We start from the raw sequence: 24498 nt of genomic DNA on the forward strand, positions 1-24498 counted from the left end.
ACGCTGAGATAAGTTTTTAAATCGGACCTGTAGTTCCTGAGATTAACGCGTTCAAGCAAACATACTCTTCAGGTTTATAATATAAGGTAGGTATAGATTTTTTTTAATTATCGCTTGACAAACTCGAGTCTCGATCTAAAAGACTATGAAATGGTATATAATGGTAGTGATGATGATGATGATGAATGTAATTTGCATAGTAGCATAATATGCATTCTGTTCTTAAAACAACGCTGAAACTCCCAAACTTGCATCTATAAAGAATCAGGAGTTCTCTCAGCACCTTCTGAACCACGGTATACCAGGTATATCTCGGTGCAAAATCTTACTTGTTGGTAGCATATGCTTAGAATACTTCTCGCGAAACCGAAGTCACCACATGTTTCCCTATAAGTTTTGAGGAGTTCCCTCGATTATTCGATCCTTCGATATATGGATCCTTCATCAGATCACCACTTTTGTGAATATAATACCAAATTGGGATGATACCCTATATACCAAAAGAAAAATTTTGAAAATCGGTTAACAAACGGCGGAGTAATCGTTGAATATAAGAAAACGAACATAACACCTCCCCCATTTTTAAAGTCGGTTAAAATTGTAGACTATGTGTTATTCTGATGTATAAGCTATATTATTGTAAAGTTTTATTAAAATCCGTTCAGTAGTTTTTGCGTGAAAGAGTAACAAACATCCATACATCCACACATCCACACATCCATACATCCATACATCCATAAATCCAAACAAAATTTCGCCTTTATAATATTAAGTAGGATACTATACCTTTCGATTTGAATAAATTAGGTTTCAATCAGTTTCCTAATATTATACTGGGTTTTTCGTGGTTGTAATTTTAAAACATTTGTTCAAAATTATTACTCACGGCCATCTCAAAATCCTACCTCTGTCAACCTCAAAGCTGTATTTCATATTCCCTCTGTAGAGGTGTGGCAGGGACGTCACTCAATAAAGACAGGCGAGAACGCATCAGCATAATACCGTGATAATGGTCTCCAGAGAGCGGTCTTAAGCCGGCACCCTGTGGATTATGGCCAGGGCTGCCTCACAAAGGACTATTTATGATTTCTCAGACGCACACTCGTTTAGAGAAAACCGCCGAGGTGGCATCCCTGATTATGGCTCGAGTCTGATCGAGTAAGCCCTTTATATCCTGCCCTTTACTTCAGATCAAGGATTCTGCGTTTCAAACTTTACGGTCACTGTTGAGGGGCTTAAGCACTTGTGCTTTTGATTATACATGACAACGGAACTGTAGAGGCACGCGAAACTTGACCTACTGAAGATATTAACATATCTCTACATTGTTATATGAGTTTATTTTCGTTTAGTCTATGTCAAAGAATCTACGCTAGCAGACGTGTCAAATACGTTTACGGCCTTTCCACATTGTTCTAATAATAAACAATGAATACAGGCTATTACAAACGTGTAGAAAGGCATATTCTTTGAATAATTGCCCGTGATCGACTGTGCATACTATAGACAGCCACCATGTTGCCAATCCTAGGATTCATCAGCCTAAACATACATTGCAGTCTAGTTCGACTAACTCAAAAAAACATCCAAGAAGAGATTTCTCTCGCGTATGCATTACGAGCCAGTAAATAAGAGCGTTTAAAAACGAGGTCTTATTGAGAGAATTTTCATGATATTTCGTACCCGTAAGAAAATATACAGCCTTTTATAAATGCAAGTCACTTTCATAGAATTTTTATACATCAATATATTACAGCTTTAATAAGAGGAAAGCTATTATCTTCTTTAATAAACGAAGTAATAAACTATGTAGCACGGACTATTCTCATCGTCTAGACAATTTAGTTTATTGCATTAACAATACCTCACTTATCATACATTTCATCTTGAATACTATGCCACAGTAATACTCGCTTATATCGTTGGCTTACGTAAGCAAACACATCGCTATAATCCGACTAGATTAGTAGGTTTCCCGCATACAATAATATCTATGACATTTCTATTGTCTCATATTCGTTTGTAAATGGAAACCAATTATAGATTGGCACATAAGCATGAAGGTCGGTTACGTCTACGGCGTGAGGACACATAATGCGACCCATTTTTTTTTTAATTTTAAATGGGCCATTTAAAAATCCATCACGTCTCATCGCTTCGTCATGTTGCTATAACGATTTTAAAAATTTGCTTGTAAAGTAAAAAAGATTTGTTTTTAGCATCAAATAGGTTCCTTTCATATCAATTTTGATAAACATGGGTATGAAAGACCAAAAGTAAACATAATAATATTATACTTATATAATATACTTACATTTTATCACGAAAAATGTACGGTTATGGAAAAGGCTATTAATTAATAACAACTATGATAATGTTTCTAATAACTTACTGATGTACATGTTTGCATGCAATCCCAACAACCATTACCGAATAACTGCTACGTAGGTATAAAGCTATAAACGTACTACCACAGACGTAGTTTGTCGAATTTATTGATGTATTAAACTAAATGTGCGTGTATGTATGATTTCATGTTGTACGTGTATGGCTTTCAACATGCAATCACTTCTATATAATTCTAATTTCAATTTGGTAGAATGAATAGATATTTGTAAATTGAAACGAATATAAATATATCATATAGGTTTTGCTATTTTATATTGCTTCCTTTTACGATCTACTTATGCCTTTCCGTAATAAAATACTGGATGTAACAAAACTAAGTTAATATACTTTAGGGTGTGAATGTTTTCCTTATTTAGAGTTTATTGTGTAAGTAGCAGCGCTGAATGAGCATTTTTTGTGATTTATATGGGTAAACGCCCGCGTGTCATGAATTTTTCCATACAAATGTGAAAAAAAAGTTTATCTTTCAGAGCTTCTACTTTCACGGCGAATTGTACTTATATTATATATATATATATACCCTAAACTCTAAAGTATTATCACCTAGATTTGCTACACCCTGTATACTTGCATATTCTTAGCTTACTTGATTGTTACGTGTTTTAAATTAAATATTATTAATAAATACTAGAATAAGTACTAGCAATCATGATTACTCTATACAATATAACAAAAAAGTGATTACAAAACCAAAAAAAATCTGAAATAGATTTTATAACATTCCATTCGAAATCGATACTACGTAATGACATATTTTATCTTTGTAAAAATCAAATTCTGGGTCTCCTCGGGTTTTTATGACGGAAATTAAAATATAAGTGTAGTACTTAGCGGCGCTCGTAAACTTAGCGACGTCAGTATGATTTGTGGGAGCTAAAAAATACCGGGAGTTATGGCTTTCTCGATAGCAAAGTCTTTGCTTAAATTCTATTTTAGGGTTACGGCAGAAAGGAAAGAATTAATCACGTCGGTATTGGGAAATGAAGAATTTGCCTATGAAAATACTTTTTGACTTGTATCTACCGAGCTTTGCTAAAACTTAAAGGAAAGGAAAGAGAAATTACTAACCAACGTGGTTTTCTACGTATAGGCTGTAAAGATAAATAATTTTTCCCCTAAAATCTTCAACCTACTCATGGAAATACTTTTTCCATTTGATTTTCATATACACAAGATTTCATTACAATATAAAATCTACTCAAGAAGGCGTTGTATTCAACGTCTTAAGGGGGCGACTAACCCAAAATTTTCGATTTTATAATTCATTTTTATACCTACTTGAAAATAAGCCCCGAATTGTTTTATTTTCTAAAATTGGATACTACATTATAATACTTCAAATAATCCGATCTGAGCAAAAACACGATATCTTAAAATTTTCTCGATAGAAAAAAATCACGAAGATGCATCTAATTTTCACGAATTTTTCATTTATTGCCATAACCGTGCATTGAACTAAGTTAATATTTTAACACATTGTATACAATTCTATCATTGAGAAATCGACCTAGCGGATTTTTAAAATGTTTTATATTTATCGAGTTATTGAGAAAAAACTAATTTGGCGATGAATCCGCGTCGTTCTTTTTCACCTGGCATATGAAAGACGGGCGTGAGTGTGAAGAGAAAAGGACGATGTTTGATTTTTTGGGTTAGTCGCCCTCTTAAGTACGTAAAGCTATGTGACGTTTGTAATGGGAGAAACGCGAAATCCTTGGCCCATTTTATAGCAATTACAAAAAAAGTACCCACTACTCACGGCCAGTAGGTCAATGTGAGCTCGGAGGAGGACGCCATAAGCCAGGATTACGACTGAGGGGCTTCGCGCAAATTGAATGAACGTATTCTCAGCAGGTGGATGCCCAAATATCACCCTGTATACGACGTAGCAAAGATATTGGTTCGTTGGCGGATGGTGTGATTTGGTCGGGTTATACAGAATGTAACAAAGTGACAATACTTTAGGCTGTGTATGTGTTCCTTACATAATGTTCACTGTGAAAGTAGCAGCTAAAGTTCAGCGGACAAATTTATGATGACTTGACAAAACCCGACCAAATAACGTCCTATGTGATATTTAATTGATGTTGATTTGGTTGATTTAAGTGATATTTAATTGTCGGGTCTCAATATCAACCATGAATAGTCCGCTCGCAACTTGGAGATCATTAAACGAAACTAGTGAGCGCAATAGGCATTACAACATTAAATAACAAAATCCCATACATTTATGATTTCTCACTTCATGTAGAAATTATTAAAATCAAGTTATATAAGTACCCAGCTATTGTTTCACATAAGCCGCGGTCGACAAACGAACTAAATACCGTGGTATTCCCCCGCGAACACGTTACATTTCATATTCACACGAATATCAACGGATTTCCTAGGATTTTATAAAAATACAAGTGTGCCTTAAATTAATAATGCTGTACGTGTTAAGGTTGTATGTTTGTTCTTGTAACTTATAATACATTAAGACATGCACTACGTAGTTACGTATTTATGTATTTTTGCCTCTTTGTAGTCTTCCTATTTTGGAAATAATTTTAAGAATAAAAATGATAGCTCAAAGATTAGAATTAATATATTAGAACGAATAGTTTGCCACACCCTCCTTAAAATCAAATAGTTTACGGCCTGACATAGAGAGATTTAAAGACAATTTAATTTTAATTTAATGGATATCGTGACTTAAAATTTCCATACAATCTCACTCTCATATTCAAAATTAAAGTTATATAATCGTTGAATGTCTCCGAATGCCGCCGTTACATAACCTGTTTTCAATACGTAGACCGCAGTAGTCAGAAGTAAATAAGTTGCAAGGAACAGAGTCCCGTGTATTAGACTTGTTGCTTGAAGGAGTACTGGCAATCGGCCACCTTTTACCGTATGAAGATCGACGTGCAAGAGATAAAACAGCACTGTGCCAACTGTTATACACATCTGTCTTCAAAACACCTGTCTGCCAGAAACAGTATACTACTAATATTAAAGTCACAGTAATTGGTCAACTTTTCGCAAAATTATTTAGCGGCTCTGATGCTAATATTTGATAGTTTAAGACGTAAGTGACGAGACTGACAAGCGTCCATAGATTTAGTTATTATTATTTACTAGCTGTCCCGGCAACCGTTGCTTTGCCATATTTTCCCTGTTTTCCTGCTTTTCTCTTGAAGTTTTTTCGTTTATTTTTATATAGACCTCACGGAGCCCGAGACCTTTCCAACGAATGCAAAACCGTGAAAATCGGTTCGTGCGTTCTGGTCTCTGGAGTTATAGCGTCAGGAAGGAAAACCCGACTTATTTTTATATATTAGATTACACATTTTTCCCTTATATTTTAACAAACCTTGTAAGTTGTAACTTACCGTAATAATAATAGTCTACGGTTAGCAAAAGGAAGTGCATATAATATATTTTTATTGACCGAGATTAAAATCAGATTTCATTGCTGGCATGGCACCTTATTAACCAGTTATGGGGACATAGTCTAAATAGTTCCAGTCAGAAAATACACTTACGTTTACGGAAAAATTGATCAACCTCCATCAAGATGCATCTCGGTCTCAAGACACGGTTCAGGCTCTGTGATTGGTTGGCTGTCAAAATTTGGACCAATCACAGAGCCGAACCGCGTCTTGAGACCGGATCGCATCTTAAGTACTGACTATTTATGGTATAAATATAAATACGTCGATCTGTTTCATGTTTGCAGTCTTAGGCACCAGCCTAAGACTGCAAACATGAAACAGATCGACGTAACGCGACGCAAAACTTGCTGCGTGTTGCCTATTAGTACCATCACAGAAGTTGATTCATAGGCAGATGAATTTCGACGACCTCTAGGGCTCAGTGGTGAGCGCGTTGGAAGCTCAAGCCACGGGTTCGAATCCCGCCGACGGAACAAAAGGTTTCCAAAGTTCCTGGGTCATGGATATGTATTAAATATGTGTATCATATAATAAAAATCTCAAATATAATATGTATACTATAAAAGCATTAAATATATTGCCGTTGTCAGGTACCTGTAACACAAGTCCTTCAGGTACAGGGGCGAGACTGACGTGGTGTTAAGCGTCCATAGATAGAAATAGATGGCGGACCTACGCAATTTGGTCGCGTTATATCAAACTCATCCAATAGATGACGTAGGTGCGTCTACTGCATATGAATCAATTTCACGATGGTAATCGTATCACGTGTATAATATTGAAGTTTAAATTAAATCCTTTGAGTCGATACAATAAAGTATGAAATATTAATGTTGTTTGCGTGACTGCGTTCCCAAAAACACACTCTCCGTGGAAAGGCTCACGGTTATGGGTTTATTATACACATTTTCACCCAGATCACGCACAAACGGGCCTAAATGCCTAAATTTTAAATAATGGTCATTTGATAACATTATTGTTTTTGTGCTGATTGTTCTCGTTAGCTCCGAAGTTAGAAAGCGTATATTAGATAATGAGTTCGACATATTAATTTAACAGTTTTTCATAGATTAATCAACTTTAATTTAAAGAAGATTTTGAATGAAAAACATATTACATCACTTATCAAACAATAATTGGCATTGTATCGTATTAATCACGCTGAAAACGTTATCAAAACGTGCATCAAAATTTAATTTTCCCGCGCGCGCTAATACGTCATTTATTTCCGGAAACGTCAGTTCGATTCCGGAAACAGCCGGGGCAGCGCAAATTGTTGACCCGTACGGTATTCCCAGGACGTTCCAGTTTGACGCGCACTATAGATATACGCTGTATACACTATCACAAATGAGAGCTTTCAAATTTCAATTATTGTTTTGAGCAAGTATTGGAAACAAAATATATTAACGATATTATGTAAAATATCAAACGATAATTCGCTTGATCCTACTAACCTAAGTTATGATGAAAAGAAGACAATTAAACTTATGATGGAAATCTAAGCTCTAAACTTAGTTTTTAAGACCATGTTATTCGCTTTAAAATCTAATCTGTTTCAAAGTTGCATAACGAATTATAATAGCATCCGGAACAAATAAGACTTCCGAATAACATTTAAGAGTAAGACTTGGAAACACATTCAACTTATACTCTAAATCTTTTGAAGAAAACAAGAGTTGGATAACTAGTAAAGTTCGGTGTGACAGTTTGCGAGCAGATATCTCCAACATTAATCTACGTCCGATAACAAAGCAAATACACTACAAAGGATACAAAATGGGCGTCTATATTTTAAAATGTCAGCTTTTAACTACTATGAAGATAAATCCGAGACTATCGAGTATCTATAATTACTGTCTATAAGGTGATAGTGTACTCTGTAGTAGTGTGTGTGTGTGAGTGTGTGTGTATGTAGTATACACTTACAAAACAATGAAACGTTTAATAATTTCTTATTTTGTAAGTGATCGTTTTTATTAAAACTAAGGTTATTTGATGTAATAAAAACTTACTATAAAAGTTACAACAAAAATACTTTCTATATAAGATAATTGTACCTGCGTTACTTTTAATCTTGAAGTAAAATTTTTTCTTCACGTTGGGCCATAATTGGATAACCATGATCGAAACCGTGGTCATGAATGTTTATACTAATATCAAACGTCGGTTATAGGCAATCATAAAACAATGTTTCTACACGATCTAAGTCGCTTGTTAGGTTCATAGCTGATATCCAACGTGGAGCACATAAACTTGAACTTTAAACTTCACAAAATACATCAAATTTTAAACACAAAATGAACGGATAGAGATTGAAAGCATATTTCTAGTATTAGAGCAATTTACGAAATAGAAACATCAATAATTTCCCAAGAGAGCTGCGGCTCCGTAGTTCGCTCGATTTACGATGCGGCTCCAACCTCAACACCGCACACAGATTTCGGTACACAGTTCAGTTCAGTTTTACTTGCGGAATTAATATTCTATCAGTAATTAGCTTCAAGATGAGCATATATTTATTAGTAAATAATATATGATATGCTCATTTTATATTTATTTAGGAAGCCTTATTCATTACTCAATATGTCCATATACAACATTTTCGAAGTCCTATTCAAAAAATCGAAAAAAGAACAAAACGAAGACAAGTAATATACTTCTTATAATTGATGAAAGATTATACTAGCCCAATACTAGCCTATTTTTATATACTAACAAAATTAAATAGTAGAGTAGACGACCAGTATAAAGTAAACATTTTGCGCTAAATTGTATGTAGAGTCTTATTTTTTGCTCAAATTATGTGGATTATTATATTTTTTTCATCTGTACCAGTACGCTATGAATTATGATTTATGACTAAATATTATATGTAACATAATTAAATACTTATGAATGTTGAATAATATTCGAATTTTAAAGTGAAATGTTTAAAATTGTGTTTTATTGAAGAGCGAATGCTGACACCGACCGTTTAACACAGAAATTGCTCGTTTATTTTATGTGGCAGTTTAAAGTGCAATATGAAAACTAAACCGCAAAATACGGTTAAAATTCTGACATAACGACTGATAAATTACGATAGTCATTATAAATCCGCACATTGTATCTTAAATAAGTCACAGGATCTCAAAATAGAGGCTTAATAACATTAAACGTCGTCGAAATTATAACTGCCTGTCTCTATATTAAATTCTTAAGTAGATCTTTAAAATTACGCTACGGATTTTGATAGGGTCTTTATTTAACAAATAGAATATAGTTATTAATATTGTAAATATAATATAATATATTTTACAAAGCAAATTTTATAGGGTTTAGCTAGGGGTTTGGCTCATACAAAACACGTCGTTATAAACGGATAGCTATAGCTTAGTAAAACGCATTGTGCACTCGATTTACCTGCACCGATGTTATTAATCACCGCCATCTTGGCGCGACGGCGACAGCTCAGATCCATCTCGATTGATTAATTGACAAGCGATAAGCTGCAGCTTAATACTGCATATAAAATATAAATTGAATTATCAAGCGCTAATATAAAGAGTACCCTGATTGTGTTCCTTTGGTGCAAACATCGAAATACTAAAAGGTGTATCTGAGTCAACAAATGAACACTAACGGCCGGGACACATAAACACGATACGACGTCGTGTCGTACGCGGCGTCGTTTCACGATGCGACGTCGTGTCGTGGAAATCCACGACGAGCAAAACTACGACGCGACGTCGTAACGTGCCACGATACACGGCACGACGTCGCGTCGTAGAAACTCACGTAGAAATTCAAAGATGACGCATCGTGAGTTTCTACGGCGCGACGTCGTGCCGTATATCGTGGCACGTCACGATGTCGCGTCGCAGTTTTTTACGATGCTCGTCGTGGATTCCCACGACGCGACGTCGCATCGTGGTACGACACGACGTCGTATCGTGTTTTTGTGTCCCGGCCCTTAGGGGTACTGACTACTGTTAATTGTCATACTCGAATCGGTCATATAAAAGAATATTACTTCAATGTTTTCTCGCTAGAGGCAGCACCACCATAGACAGTAAAACGTTTTGTTCGACGACGCTTCTGCCAATATTCGGATATGACATGTGCACTGTGCAACATGTCGGATTTTGGTCAGACTATTTACTGTGCTTACTGAGCGTGCTATTTTTTTAATCGTGCTTTGGCCCACCACACTTTCCCACCACTGTATCTCCTGTGTCGCCAGGATCGACAGCGGTATCCAACCACGAAAACCCTTTGATGTGATCTCAAGGAGCCCGAGGGACATGCTAAACTGTCTTGGGACCCGCAACGAAATTAATCAGAAGAAAATAGGAGGAGTAGGAAGATTCCAGTTACTGGGCGTGCTAGTAACGCCCTCTGCTTTTTTAACACTATCTAGAGTCTAGATAGTGTTAAAAAAGCAGAGGGCGTTACTTGTAAATAGATACTGTTACGCAAAGTTCTAGATTCTAGAACAGTATCTATTTACTTCGCCCTAGCCCCGTATTTAAGACAGTAACTGAAGTCATATTTAAACGCTATGAGAGTTAGTTCTAAAGGATGATATTTCGATGAATGTTAATCCGGCTTCATTTCTTGTTCGATCCAGCCCGTTCCCTACCCTCCAAAATGATATTTACATAGAGTGTCAGAATCTGAAGTTTGTTTGACGTAAAAGAGAATCGAAAATTGATAGGAAACGGATCTGGATGGAACCAGAAACGAATAATTTATATATGAATTTTGAAATAACACATTCGGGATGCCGCTTTTAATTGTGTAATTTCATTTGATTGTGAAATCAGCAGAATTTATGATAGGCTACAATCTGCAATGCTGCATAATATAACTTTGTTAATAAAATGTAAATTGCTTTTTATGTTAAATGAGTAATGAGAAATGACACAATCAACGTTATTTCAGTTTTATTGATTTAAGGGCGGATTCGACCAAACTGGAGTAAAATTTTACTCGAGTATAACTGTCTCCTAATCTAAGAGTAAGCTGGTTTTGCGTTTTTTCAACTTCTAATCCAAGAATGAGGTAATTACACGGGAGTAAATATTTACACGGGCTATTTTGGTGGAGTAAATATTAAACTGAGAATAGTTGCACAACAGGGTTCAACTGTCACGGTCGGTGTCATTGTGAACTATAATTGACATTTTATTTCATACTCTTTGAGTAACTTGGTAAAATGCAAACGATAATACCCTAGAGTAAATTAAAGGAGTAAAATTATTCTCATGATAGTTATACTCGTGTAACTTCAAGTTTGGTCGAATCGGGCCTAAATTAATCAAAATAAAATATCTATGCATGGGCGTACCGAGGGGGGGCAGGGGGGGGGCGGGGGGGGGGGCAGCTGCCCCCCCCCCTGGATCATGTTGACGTCCGTACTAAGTATATTATCTAGTACTTTAATCTATAAAAATTAAAATTAGAAAACGAATTTTTGCCATTTGTTTGCAATACAATATTTTTACAGCTAAAAATTATTAATTTTTTATTCTATATAAACACCTAGCTTATGAAAAATCTGATTTGCCCCCCCCCCCCCCTGGCCAAGAACCTGGGTGATTTCCCCCCCCCCCCCCCTGGCACCAGAACCTGGGTAATTTGCCATGTATCTATGGACGCTTCACACCATGTCAGTCAAACTGACCCCGTGCTAAGTACCTGAAGGACTTGTGTTACAGGTACCAGACAACGGAATTATATTTTAATACTTTTATACTATACATATCCCAAATAGGTAATAACTATAACATCTAACAATGAAATAAATTATAAGACCCATGCAGCCTTTAACATAAACAGAATAAACAGTTTACACTTTAGAGCTCGTACAATTTATGTGCCTTAATCGTTCTTCTTAATTAGATCCCAGGTGTAGAGGCTGTAGCGAGCCCCTCACTTCGTGACTCCGCCCATTTGTTACCTGAACCCCACTGGCGTCATTTCAGTTATAATCTCACATTATTGCATTAACTATTATGATTGGTGATAATCTCACATTATCAGACAGAACTTAATTCTGATTAACCTTAAATTTATTGAAGAGTTTGACCATAAAGTTAATATACCTATGTATTAACTTTTTGCGTATGAGTCACATATTATATGGGGCTTATGTCAAAATTTTGAACTAATTACATTTACATTACAATTACAAGAAAAATATAAAATGGTTACCATTTTAACACCGTGAGAAAGAAAAAGATTGAGAGCCAATTTGTCGATAAAATATACCATACATAATAACAATAAAATCTCGGACACTAGTGTCGGGACACATTATATTATATCAGTGTATATTATTAATAACAAAATCGAATACATTAAAAAACAGGTTGATCTCCGGGAGTGCCGGCATAAGTGAAAACTTTATCATGAATGATGCAGGCGTGTATGCCGCGTGGTAGAAAGGGGTAACTCAGGATTGATGATCAGTTTTTGAAATTTTTGATAGGAGTATAAATATGCCTTCGCTTTTGATTGGCTTGTTGTGGAAACGCTTTAATCGAATTATACTCGAACGTATCGAGTTATCGAATCGAATATTCAAGTCGTTAAAGTCATCGGCTCAACGCGCCCTCTGCCTCGCGGGCGTTGATTAAAAGCGGGATATGACTTATCGAGGGCGGCCTTTCATCCCGCGACCTGCTAACTATTGTTTGTGGAAATACATTTTATCATTATCCTACTTTACGCGGATGTTATAAATAGAATGCACATTTTTTCTACCCTTATTGTATAAGAATATAACATATTTTGCAACATTATTTTTTAATAGGTGATTCAATAAAATTATGATTTTAATCCAGTTTCATCAATATTTCGATAGTTCAACTTTTATCGAGAGTTACGAAAATTATACTTAGCCTCTAGTTATGTTGTACTTGCTAATTACTACAAGTTACAACAAAGTTGAAACAAAAAACATGAGAGGTGTCAAGGGACACCCGAATGGAACGAAGTTATTTCTTATGTTAAAAAAACCTGTATACATAATTATACACTCAAAAAATATTCATCTATTGAAGCCCACGAATACTAACAGCGCCCTCTGCTGCAACGCCAGGAATACTATCATGCAGGTATTAATAAAAAAAGTGTCGAGGTCGTTCTGTCTAGTCTATCTAGCCTTAACGCCGAACGCGCGATAAGGAACTTCGTTCCAAAAATGCACATCCTAGTATTTGAAATCTGCAATATTGGTAACTAATATATTATAGGTAATATTATTTACCTAATTCTTAATCAACATTGATTCAATTAAACACTGTTTACCTTACATTTTTTTTAAACTTTATTTTCTTTTATTATAGCTCCCTAGTCTAGTCTAGTAGTAGTTAAAGCTAGTCATAGGATCCGTTAACATAGTTCGACAATAGACAAGTTGTATTCAATTTGACGTGTCGTGTTATTTACGATTTGTGTTATTGAAGCGTGTTTGGGACGTTCCGTGGCGCTAAGTAATGGGCCCGTATTTGTCAGACTATATTACGTGCGGCGACTGACAGATATATCAGCCTACACGATTGAATAGACATATTATTTTGAGGAATTAGTCTATAGGAGCACTATGGAGAATTATTGATAATAATGAATATTAGTCAGGAGTCAGGACTAAGGTAACTCAAATAAAACACCAATCTTTCTCTTTCTAGGCTCGAAGGAATCTAGCAATGTAAAACACTCATCATATCATTATTGTACATTTTTCTGACACAAGCGCTCCAACGCCAGAGAAGACTCGGATTGTTTTAAGTCGGAATAAAATCATTTTGCAAAACGAAGTATTTACTATAGAGTGAATATTTATTCACTCTGTAAACCGTCTTTTTTTTTCTTTAAATATATATTTTTACTTACAGGTATTATTATGATAACTGTCAGATGGTATGTCATCGTCCAATTGAGATTCCAAGGCCCACATCATAACTTAACCTGAATATTAACTTCAATTATTCCCAGGAACAACTTAAAATGCGACTGAAAACTATTATTCAACTCGAGCAAAAATGGTAATGGCCCGAAGTGGGAAGCATTAACTCTAATATTAGTATTTCAGACAGGACTGTCCGTAACTAAGTTTACTGTGATATGTTGGTACAGAGAGTGGATGTTGGCGACCAGCCAGCGCAATTTCATAACACGAACTTTAGGAATCACAAATTTTCGACGCATAACTTATAGACAGGCCTTATGAAATATCTTGCTTAGTCTGTAATTTGTTATAAATTATGGCATTATGGCATTATTATGGCATTCTTCCAGTGATGACTATATTGTTTAATTTGATATAAAAAGAAGTTTATAAAACTATATTTTTTATACCTTGAGGTCTTAAAAGTTAACATGTTAAAATACAAGTTAATATCGCATTATATGTATGAACTCCTATAATAGTAGTTTATCTCTTACTATACTTTTATTTTTAAGTAAGTTTAATGAAAAGATTATTGTAATAGTAAGAAAACTGAATTTCAATAGACTGCAAAGTATTTGCTTTTAAAAAGAAGTAACTTACATTTTACTGTTCTAATTTGAAACCATTCTTAATCCATAATACTTTGCTGCTTTTTATGGTATAAGTTATAGTGTGTCGGAAATCCTAATACAGGATGTTTCGAAATCCCATGTCAAATGAACTTAATCTAAGGGCTTTAGGACTGCCCTATCAGCCCTCCCCGCTACTATCGCTTTAGGCTGGCCGCATATTATGTACACGATTTCTGTATTCGATTTCCTAATGTGGAATTACGATTTGGAATTCCGTGAGACTAGCGCAAACGTTCGTTATTTTTCGCGCGAACGTGCCGGCTTGCACTTGAATTTTTAACTTGAAACGTAGGTACTTGGAAAATTTTTATACGTGGGAGAGCCATGATTCGGCACGAATGGGCCGGCTAGACCGGATAAATACCACGTTCTCACAGAAAACCGGCGTGAAACAGCGCTTGCGCTGTGTTTCGCCGAGTGAGTGAGTTTACCGGAGGCCCAATCCCCTAACCCCTACCCTATTCCCTTCCCTACCCTCAACTATTCCCTTCCCTTCCCTTCCCTACCCTCCTCTATTACCCTATTCCCTCTTAAAAGGCCGGCAACGCACTTGCAGCTCTTCTGATGCTGCGAGTGTCCATGGGCGACGGAAGTTGCGTTCCATCAGGTGACCCGTTTGCTCGTTTGCCCCCTTATTTCATAAAAAAAAAATTCGTTTCATTCGGAAAAAAGCGAACGTGTGCGCCAGTTAAAGTATTTTCTATTGATTCCATGCATTTGGATTTCCAAATACGAAAAACGTGTATATGCGGCCAGCCTTAGCATAGGCCTTAGTGTCTAGGAGATTATATTATGTTTAGGATTAGCATTATATGTATCAGTGCGTGTTCTCACCTTTCCTATTTGATGTTGTGTTAGTATTATAAACTGAAAGTAAAGTAACTATTATAAGGGCCTGTTTCACCACTTTCTGATAAAGTACCTAATAGGCTATTCACAACTTTTTTGACAGATTCTCCATACTAGATCTGTCAAGTTAATTGGTGGATAGCTTATCAGGAAGTGGTGAAACATGCCCTAAAAGTTGTAAAAGCTAAAAAAACTGTTGTTATTCTTCATTACTTATGTAACTTGCTGGTCAGCAACTTTGGGGCGCCAAATTCCTTTATTACGCAACAACCAACAAATTTTCGGAATAAAAACTATCCTGTGTCCTGTCCCTGGACTTGTACCTCCGCACCAAATTTCATCAAAATCGTTTTAGCGGTAAACGTGTCAAGAGGTTACAGACAGACTCTTTAGAATTTACAATATCTTTATTCTTTATCTATGTATCTTACTTAATTAAAAAATAATTTTAAATTTTGTAAGTCTTGCTGAAACTAGAGAACGGCTGAACCAATTTTAGTATTGAAACATTCGTGGAAGTCCAGGAAAGGTTTGTATTATGAGGAAAGTGATACAAATTTCACCGGGTAATATAGTTGGTAATAATATGACGTAATATTATGTGATGATTTCGCAAATAGCCATTCGTAAGCTATTCCTTCTAATCTTACAGTAATAATAGTAAGATTAGAAGAAACAGCTTACGAATGGCTATTTCCGAAACCATCATATTTCATTAATTGTATGTATGGCAGTGAAATATCACCGAGCCCTATGGGGTAGGCAGGGGCCCGGAATCTGAAGCCCACTTCCTGTCCTCGTGGGAACTCTTACGTGATGGCTGGCAAACCAGACCGTAATCATTATTCAACTAGATTACAGTTGAATAATGATATCGGTACGCGCACATTATAACAGGAGATGAGACTAATATACTAATATACTCATTTTTTAATCATTAGTCGCGGCTGGGCTATAATTGTTAATTTGTTCGGATTATGTCAATTCAATAAATAATATTGAATTGACATAATCCGACCAAATGAAGTAAGTCCATCAACTGTCTATGAATAAATTTCTTCGATGGTGCAAAGCTATACAACATCTGATTCGTCTACTTTATCAAATCACGATTAATAATTAATCCAAGCATCAAACTAGGGGAGCCCAGCGAACACGGCACGCTGATAAGATTTGTGGGTTTAGCCGGTAACGTGACACTAATGCCAAAATTCCGGCCGTCAACAAAAACTAGCGATACCAAACATTACCGACATTGTTACGCCGCGCCGGTTAGAGCCTTCCACACATACTGCGATAAAGCTTTGATGCGTACTGTTTAAATATATACCCCCTTACTAATAAACGTTGTATAAGCTTTGAATAGTTATACAATGTTTTGTTCCTGTCACACAAGTGACATTTTTAATTGGATTGAAGAAGACAAAATACGTATAACTATTCGAAGCTTATACAGCGTTTATTAGTAAGGGAATATTATATTGTATGTTTATAACTTGTGACTCTAGAATAGTAAAAACAACATTACACTCCGAGCAAATAATTAAAACTGGAGACCGCCCAATGTTCGAAATTCGACCTTACTTGCAACGACATTAGGACTGCCTATAATTTGTAAAAAATATTGACTTCATCATAGTTTTTTTCAATTCTTGCCTCTGGGACTCAGCTGATCTCAGACTGGCCGTTTAAGCATTGTGTAATAGTATCTAAAATTAAATACAAAAAAACAATAATCCATTTTCAATTTGTCAACTTGTTGTCAACAGACTTCAACCATACATAAAAGAGTATAATTCGTATATATAGGCTTGTCACTCAAAAATCTGTCATTTTCCCTAGTAGTAGTGTCGTAGTGTGTGTAACGTTTTATTTGTTAAAAATATATATGACAAAAGCATAATTTTAAAATAATACTAGCTCGATGCACTCCTTCACCATATAAACTATAACTGTGCAAAATTTCATGCACCTACGTTTCCCCATTTTTCGTAAAAAGGGTTACAAAGTTTTTCTCTCACGTATTAACATATAGATATACTGTCTATAAACAACTGAGTTGTTTATAGGGAGTATATTTTAATTAAGTATGTTTTGTGAAAATAAAAAAAACTACGGCAAACGACAAATAAACTTAACTACAAATGTGTTTTCTCGTGATTTCTTTTATATCATAATTGTACAAAAGAACAGCCAATTGATGAGAATACCAATTTGAAAATTGATAGGAAACAAACTGAAACCAGGAAAAAAACTGCACGAGAGAAGTATAAAAATATAGTCGAGTCGTACAGATCCCTCGAACGCAACCGCTCTTTGTGTGATGGAGTCCTTAAATAAACGCCCTAACAACTTCTAATAACGTGACTATTGATTTATATATTACAGATTCTTTGATGCAATAATTAGCAAAACGAACGAAAATGTTTATGTTACTAGGTGGGACCCCTGTATTATGACATAATTACGTAAGGAATCAAGCATTTTCAAAAAGGGGAAGATGACTCGAAAATTTGATTACTTAATATACACTAGCTATTTGACCGAGCTTTGCTCGGTATTCGATAAAAATGACATTTTCTAAAAATGATTCCTATCTAGATCGATTTATCGCCCCCGAAACCTAAGTAAAATGTTACGTAATAGTTCTTAACTATCGCTTAACGTTTTTCTTTTAAATTAACTCAGTGTTAGCGCCATCTGTATTCCGCTATTATGTCTTATACATTTTAATTCAAATTGAGCGATATTCCCCATCCTTTTCCACTGACGCCGTATGCACGCTACTGATTGGTCAAGACAAGTGGCGTGATCTGCAAGCTCCTGCGCTGACGAATCAAGCCCCGAGGAGAATGCATTATGCATTGTCTCTTGAAAATCGTCGCTAGCCGCGTCCGCTCGCTCCTCGGGCGATATATCCGCTAAGAACTTTAATCCTGTGCTTTTATCCGCATCGAGCGCGCTCGCTAATAACTATAAACTATAGATGAGTGATAGTGATTTGTGAAGTGCAGCAAAACCACATCCGAAGACAATTGAAGAAGAGACGAGGTCGGCGTCATCAACTCTCAGGTAGCGTGCTTTCTCCTTTTCCTTCTTCCAGCAATATCGCTCATATTAAGAGCTGGCGATTACCAGTTCTCCTTCGAAATACAGTCCACCTAAACCCTAAATTAATTATTTGCTTAATAAAGTAAAGACATTTCCGCAAATCGCCAGACACGGCCATATTAAAATCGGCCATCTTATCCCGACCGCACCATTTGGTAACGTCATTCGCACACATAATTTTGGTCCATTACGAGCCGGACATCCATAATATTAATTCAACATTATAGTGTCGCTAGCAAATTCCGTATTTCAAGCGCTTCATTTAAACCGCCTAAAGTGTTGCCTTTTATAATTAATAAATTACAATTACCGCATACCGCATACCTATCGCATTACGCATTACCGCAATTTACTTTAAATATTTCCCCGCATCTATTATTTTTCCGCATTATCTTTTCCCGCATTTAAAGTCACAGGATTATATTATACCCCGCACCGCATCGCGTACCTTACTTCCATACAAGTAGGTACTATATATTTTACCGCCAAATTGCTCGCTGTAATTTGTACGTATTTAAAAACCGCATAATATTTGTTTATACTCCCGCAATCTCAAGTATTTAATCTTTTCGCACATTTTAATAAATACTTAGGTACTTAAATACTTAGATTTTGTTTCACAAGGTCGTTAATAGAATATTAACATTTAAAAATGTCGAAAGTGTCGAAACAAGACAAACAGTCTATTTTGAATAACAAAGAGTTAGCGATGTTATTAGCTAAGCGTAACGTTTTATTTGAGCGCATTCAAAACATTTACGATCGCTCGAAAACCGCTGAGTCATGCGAAGCTGATAAGGAATTATTTCTCAGTTCTTGCATGACGATAGAGGAAATTAGAACTAATTTTCATAAATTGTTGGACGACTATAACGCCGAATTACTTTCTTTAAATCCTGATTCCCAACTAGACTATCAAGCATACATGTCATTTGAAGAACTGTATTGCGTTATTAAACGCGTACAATCACGTTTGGAATGTAACTACGCTAAGCCCAGCGACGCTGCACGCATCGATACAGTACGTATGCAGCCGAGGCTGCCTGCGATCGAGCTCGTGTCATTCGACGGTGATATATGCAATTGGCCGCTTTTTTATGCAAGTTTTAAATCTACTGTGCACGATAATGGCTCTCTGACCGACGCTGACAGATTGTACTATTTATTAGGTAAACTGTCGCCGAAGGCGCGGACCGTGTTCGCAGGAGTTACACCAAATGCTGAGAATTATCAAATAATATTCCAATCGCTTCTCGATAGGTATCAGGATACTCGCATCCTCGCATCTACGTACTTAGATCAAGCTTTAAATCTTAAATTGTCTGGACCCGCGTCAGTTTCTAGTTTCCAATTATTTATGAATAACTTTGTCACGGCAGTAAACTCTTTAAAAAACTTAAAATTGGACGACCTTTCAGACTTCATATTGCTGCAACTCGCTTTGAAAAAGTTCGACCGAGACACTATACGTGCGTTCGAAATGACGGAGCGTAATAACAAAATACCTACACTCGATAGTTTCATTTCTTTTATAAGAGATCAGTCTCGAATATTTCTTAATACACAAAATATTTCATATAATATTTCATCTCGTAATATCGGTAAACATAGTTCGAATAAACTACGAGGCGGTAATTCCGCTCCAAATCCGCAGTCGTACGTAACATGTTCAGAATCTATCAATAATAATAATAGTTTACTTAAATGTATGTGCAACAACATTGTGCACGATCACTTTTTTAAATGTCCCGCTTTTAATAACTTGACTCCGACCGCTCGATTTAAATATGTTAAGGATAATGAAGCTTGTGTTAATTGTTTAAGTTTAAAGCATAAGATAAGCAATTGTTCAAGCACATCCAAGTGTCGTGTGTGTAACCAGCGTCACCATACATTACTGCATTTTAATAAAAATTCGCCGCGCAACATAAATAACAATCCAGTTTCTAGCGGTCAAGGTCATCGCGATAACGCTGCACCCGAGTGCACTGTGCCTAGTGATAGAAATTCCCAGCCGGAAGTATCTTTGTGTAGCACATTCGTCGCGCTGCCGGCGCGCACGCACGTGACCGCGCGGCAGACCACAAACAGTACTATACTTCTAGCCACCGCGCAAGCTATTGTTTACGATACGAGTGGATCACCGATAATCGTGCGTTGTTTACTAGATAGCGCGTCGCAAAGTAGTTTTATTACTTCCCATTGTTTCCGACGTCTCGGACTATGGAATAAAATGAAAAATTGTAATTTAATAGTTACAGGAATCGGTGGCTCGGAAAAACCGTGTAAGGGTTCCGTAGATATTAGAATATATTCGCGCCTTAATAATAATATTAATTTTAATGTTTCCTCGCTTATAGTGGATAGTATTACGGACATGTTGCCGAACGCTCATGTGGACGTATCCGCACTTACTCATCTCGAGAAATTGCCTCTCGCAGATTTAGATTTTGCGCTTCCGGGTAATATCGATATTTTGATCGGAGCTGCAGTATTCCCGCACTTACTGCTACCTAACATAGTACGCAGTGAGCAAGATAATTTACCTCCCGCTATTGAGACGGTTTTCGGTTATGTGATTATGGGCGCCGTGCCTACGTCACATAGTTCTCGTTATACTACGTCTTGCTGTTCTGTTCTTCAAGAAAATAACATTAATTCTCTCGTAAAGCGATTTTGGGAGCTTGAAGAGATTTCCGCGCCGCCCTCGATGAGTCATAAGGACCTCGAGTGTGAAGAACATTTCCGCGCTACTACTGTTCGCGATAACAGTGGTAGGTATATAGTCGCGTTACCATTTTGTGGTGACCCTTATTCGCTAGGCGATTCGTACGCCGTCGCTCTCAGACGTTTTCATTGTTTAGAACGAAAACTGAATTCGTCACCTAACTTACGCCGCGCTTATAATGACGTTATTCGTGACTACATCGATAAATATTTTTTGAGCCCAGTTGTGAGTGATAACGCCGACTGCGTTCCCGCATATTATATTCCGCATCACGGTGTAGTTCGCGAAGATAAAATTTCCACTAAACTCCGCGTAGTTTTAGACGCTAGCTGTCGGACTACATCGGGCCAGTCTATCAATGATATTTTGCATACTGGACCGAATCTACAGGGTGATTTATTTAACATAATAATAAATTTTCGTCTTTTCAAAATTGCTTTGTCAGCTGATTGTCGACAAATGTTTCTTAATATAGGCGTTCACGAATCTGACCGTAGATACCAGCGTATATTTTACCGCTTTAGTAATGATGAACCTATAACGGTTTACCAATTTAACCGCGTTTGTTTCGGACTTAGGTCCAGTCCATATCACGCCTTACGAGTTGTGCGTCAACTGATTGCTGATGAAGGCGATGATTTTCCCGCTGCTGCGTTAGCAGCTTCTAAGTCTTTATTTATGGACGATATCGTTTGTAGCGTTATAGACACTCCGCGCGCAATTTCGCTTTGTGAAGAGCTTATTCAGCTTTTCAAGCGAGGCCAATTTGATCTTGTCAAATGGACGAGTAATTCAAAGGAGGTTCTCGCACACTTATCTCATTTTCATAAGGCTTCACCGGACATTGAGTTCGATAAGTCCATTCCGCATAAGGTCCTTGGCTTGCGCTGGGACAGATCGCAAGATAGTTTTCGCTTTGACGTCGCACTGCCTGATGCGAAGTGTACCAAACGCATAATGCTGTCCACAATAGCTCGACTTTGGGACATAATGGGTTTTGTGGCTCCCACCATTTTGTGCGCCAAGCTCTTGATAAAAGAGCTTTGGTTGGCAAAGTGTGAGTGGGATGACGCACCTCCTAAACATATAGTCGCAGCCTGGAAGCAGTTTTGCAGCGAGCTTCCCAAGCTCAATCAAATTATTATACCGCGTCACTTAGGATTAGTGGATGGATGCAGTGTTAATTTAATAGGTTTCGCTGACGCTAGCGAAAGCGCTTACGGCGGAGTAGTGTATATGCAAGTCCGCAATGGCTGTAACTATTCTGTGCAATTAGTTTGTGCCAAGTCTAAAGTCTCGCCAGTCAAAACCATTTCGATTGCAAGACTTGAATTGTGTGCAGCCCTTCTGCTGTCACAATTGCTTCGCAAGGTCAAGGACACAGTTTCGGCCCACTACCCCATTAATAATATTTTCGCTTTCACTGACTCCAAGATAGTACTTGCTTGGATTTATTCTTCTCCGCATCGCTGGCAGACTTTTGTCGCCAATCGCATTACCAAACTTATAGAGTTTGTTTCCCCCACTTGTTTTAATCACGTCCCGGGTATTGAAAACCCCGCTGACTGCCTGTCTCGTGGAATCCCTCCAATGGCCCTTCTCGATCATCCCTTATGGAAACGTGGTCCACCCTGGATTAGCCATGATCCGTCAGAGTGGCCCATTGAACCCTATAGAGAGAATACAGAAGTTGAGGACGTACCCGAGCAAAAAATTGTCTCTCATCCCGTGGTCGTTGATGTTGCGCATTCCCCGTTTTATACACTCGCACAGCGCATATCATCTTGGTCTAAGTTGTTACGCGTCATCGTTTATGTCTGCAGGTTTCTTAGGAAACTACCTAAAGGAACTTTTGTTTCAATATCCGATCTGGAATACGCAGAACGCAAATTATTATTATCCGTACAGGCTGCTCATTTTAATAATGATATTCAAAGTTTAAAAAATAACTTACATGTTTCCCCCGCTCTTCTTAAACTTAAACCGTTTCTCGATGAGAACGGTATAATACGCGTCGGTGGTCGTTTGTCAAATTCAGACGAGCCTTATAACTATAAGCATCCGTGCATTCTTCCGCGTCATGATCATGTAATCGATCTTCTTGTAGAATTTTATCACAAAAGGCATCTTCATGCCGGTCCAGAGCTACTTATGTCCTTACTCAGGCAAAAGTACTGGATTTTAGCTGCTCGGCGAACCATTCGCCAGATAATACATAAATGTAACACGTGTTTTAGATTTCGTCCGCGTCCAATTTATCCTCTTATGGCAGACCTTCCTAGCCAACGCGTGAACCAGGTAGATAAGGCGTTCACATTTACCGGTTGCGATTATGCTGGACCTCTACAGTACACTCCGATACGTGGTCGAGGTGTTAAAGGTCGTAAGGCTTGGTTATGCATATTCACATGCCTAACAACGCGCGCTACGCATATTGAGATTGCGACGGATTTGAGCACGGTGTCTTTTCTAGCCGCACTAAAACGTTTTCTTTCGCGCCGCGGCCCTATACAGTGCTTGTACTCTGATAACGGCACTTGTTTCGTGGGCGCTAATTCGTACTTACGCGATTTATATAAATTTCTAAATGAAGAATACCGCACACGTCTTCAAGACGAACTTTTGACCAATCACATTGATTGGAAATTTATTCCGCCTGCCTCTCCACATTTCGGGGGATGCTGGGAGAGCATGGTTAAGGTAATAAAAACGCACCTCTTTAAGGTTATAGGTCAACAAATTCTTTCTTACGAGGAACTTTTAACTGTCCTCGCTCAAGTCGAGGCATTGATAAACTCGCGTCCGCTTACTACGTTGAGCAGCGATCCCGCTGAGCCTTCTGCTTTAACTCCTGCGCACTTCCTAAACACAGTGCCATTGTCGTCACTACCCGCTCCTGAAGCACATTCATCTAACATGCTTCAAAGACATACACTGCTCGACAAGCTCGTGCAGTCATTTTGGCGGCGCTGGCGTTTAGAGTACTTACATAAGCTGCAGACTAGATATAAGTGGAGTAGTCCTGCTTCGCCTATACGGGAAGGAACGTTAGTTATTATCATTAATGACAATTCACCACCGCTTTCGTGGCCACTAGGTGTCATCGAAAAGTTACATACCGCTAAAGATGGTACAACTCGCGTTGTGACTGTTAAGACCGCGAAGGGAAGCTACGTGCGCCCTGTTGTACGTCTCTGTCCATTACCTACCCAGTGAGATCTAGTTGTAACCTAGATCTCCTTCCTTTAGTTTGTAGGTTAGTTATAATTCAGTAAATTGACGGTAATGCGATAGTTTACTTACTTAAGAAATATACTACTATTTTTCAGTCTTTTTTAAAGGTAACCCTTTAAGGCCGGGGGAATGTTAGCGCCATCTGTATTCCGCTATTAT

General features: G+C 37.3%; 1 protein-coding gene across 13 annotated transcripts in view; it reads left to right on the forward strand.

The window, feature by feature from the left end:
• The window catches only part of LOC121730155 (alpha-catulin), a 112336-nt gene that overhangs the window by 29657 nt on the left and 58181 nt on the right, over nucleotides 1-24498 (forward strand). The gene's annotated exons all lie outside the window — the stretch shown is intronic.

The sequence above is a fragment of the Aricia agestis genome, chromosome 9 (assembly GCF_905147365.1).
Source record: "Aricia agestis chromosome 9, ilAriAges1.1, whole genome shotgun sequence".
NCBI classification, from domain to species: domain Eukaryota; kingdom Metazoa; phylum Arthropoda; class Insecta; order Lepidoptera; family Lycaenidae; genus Aricia; species Aricia agestis.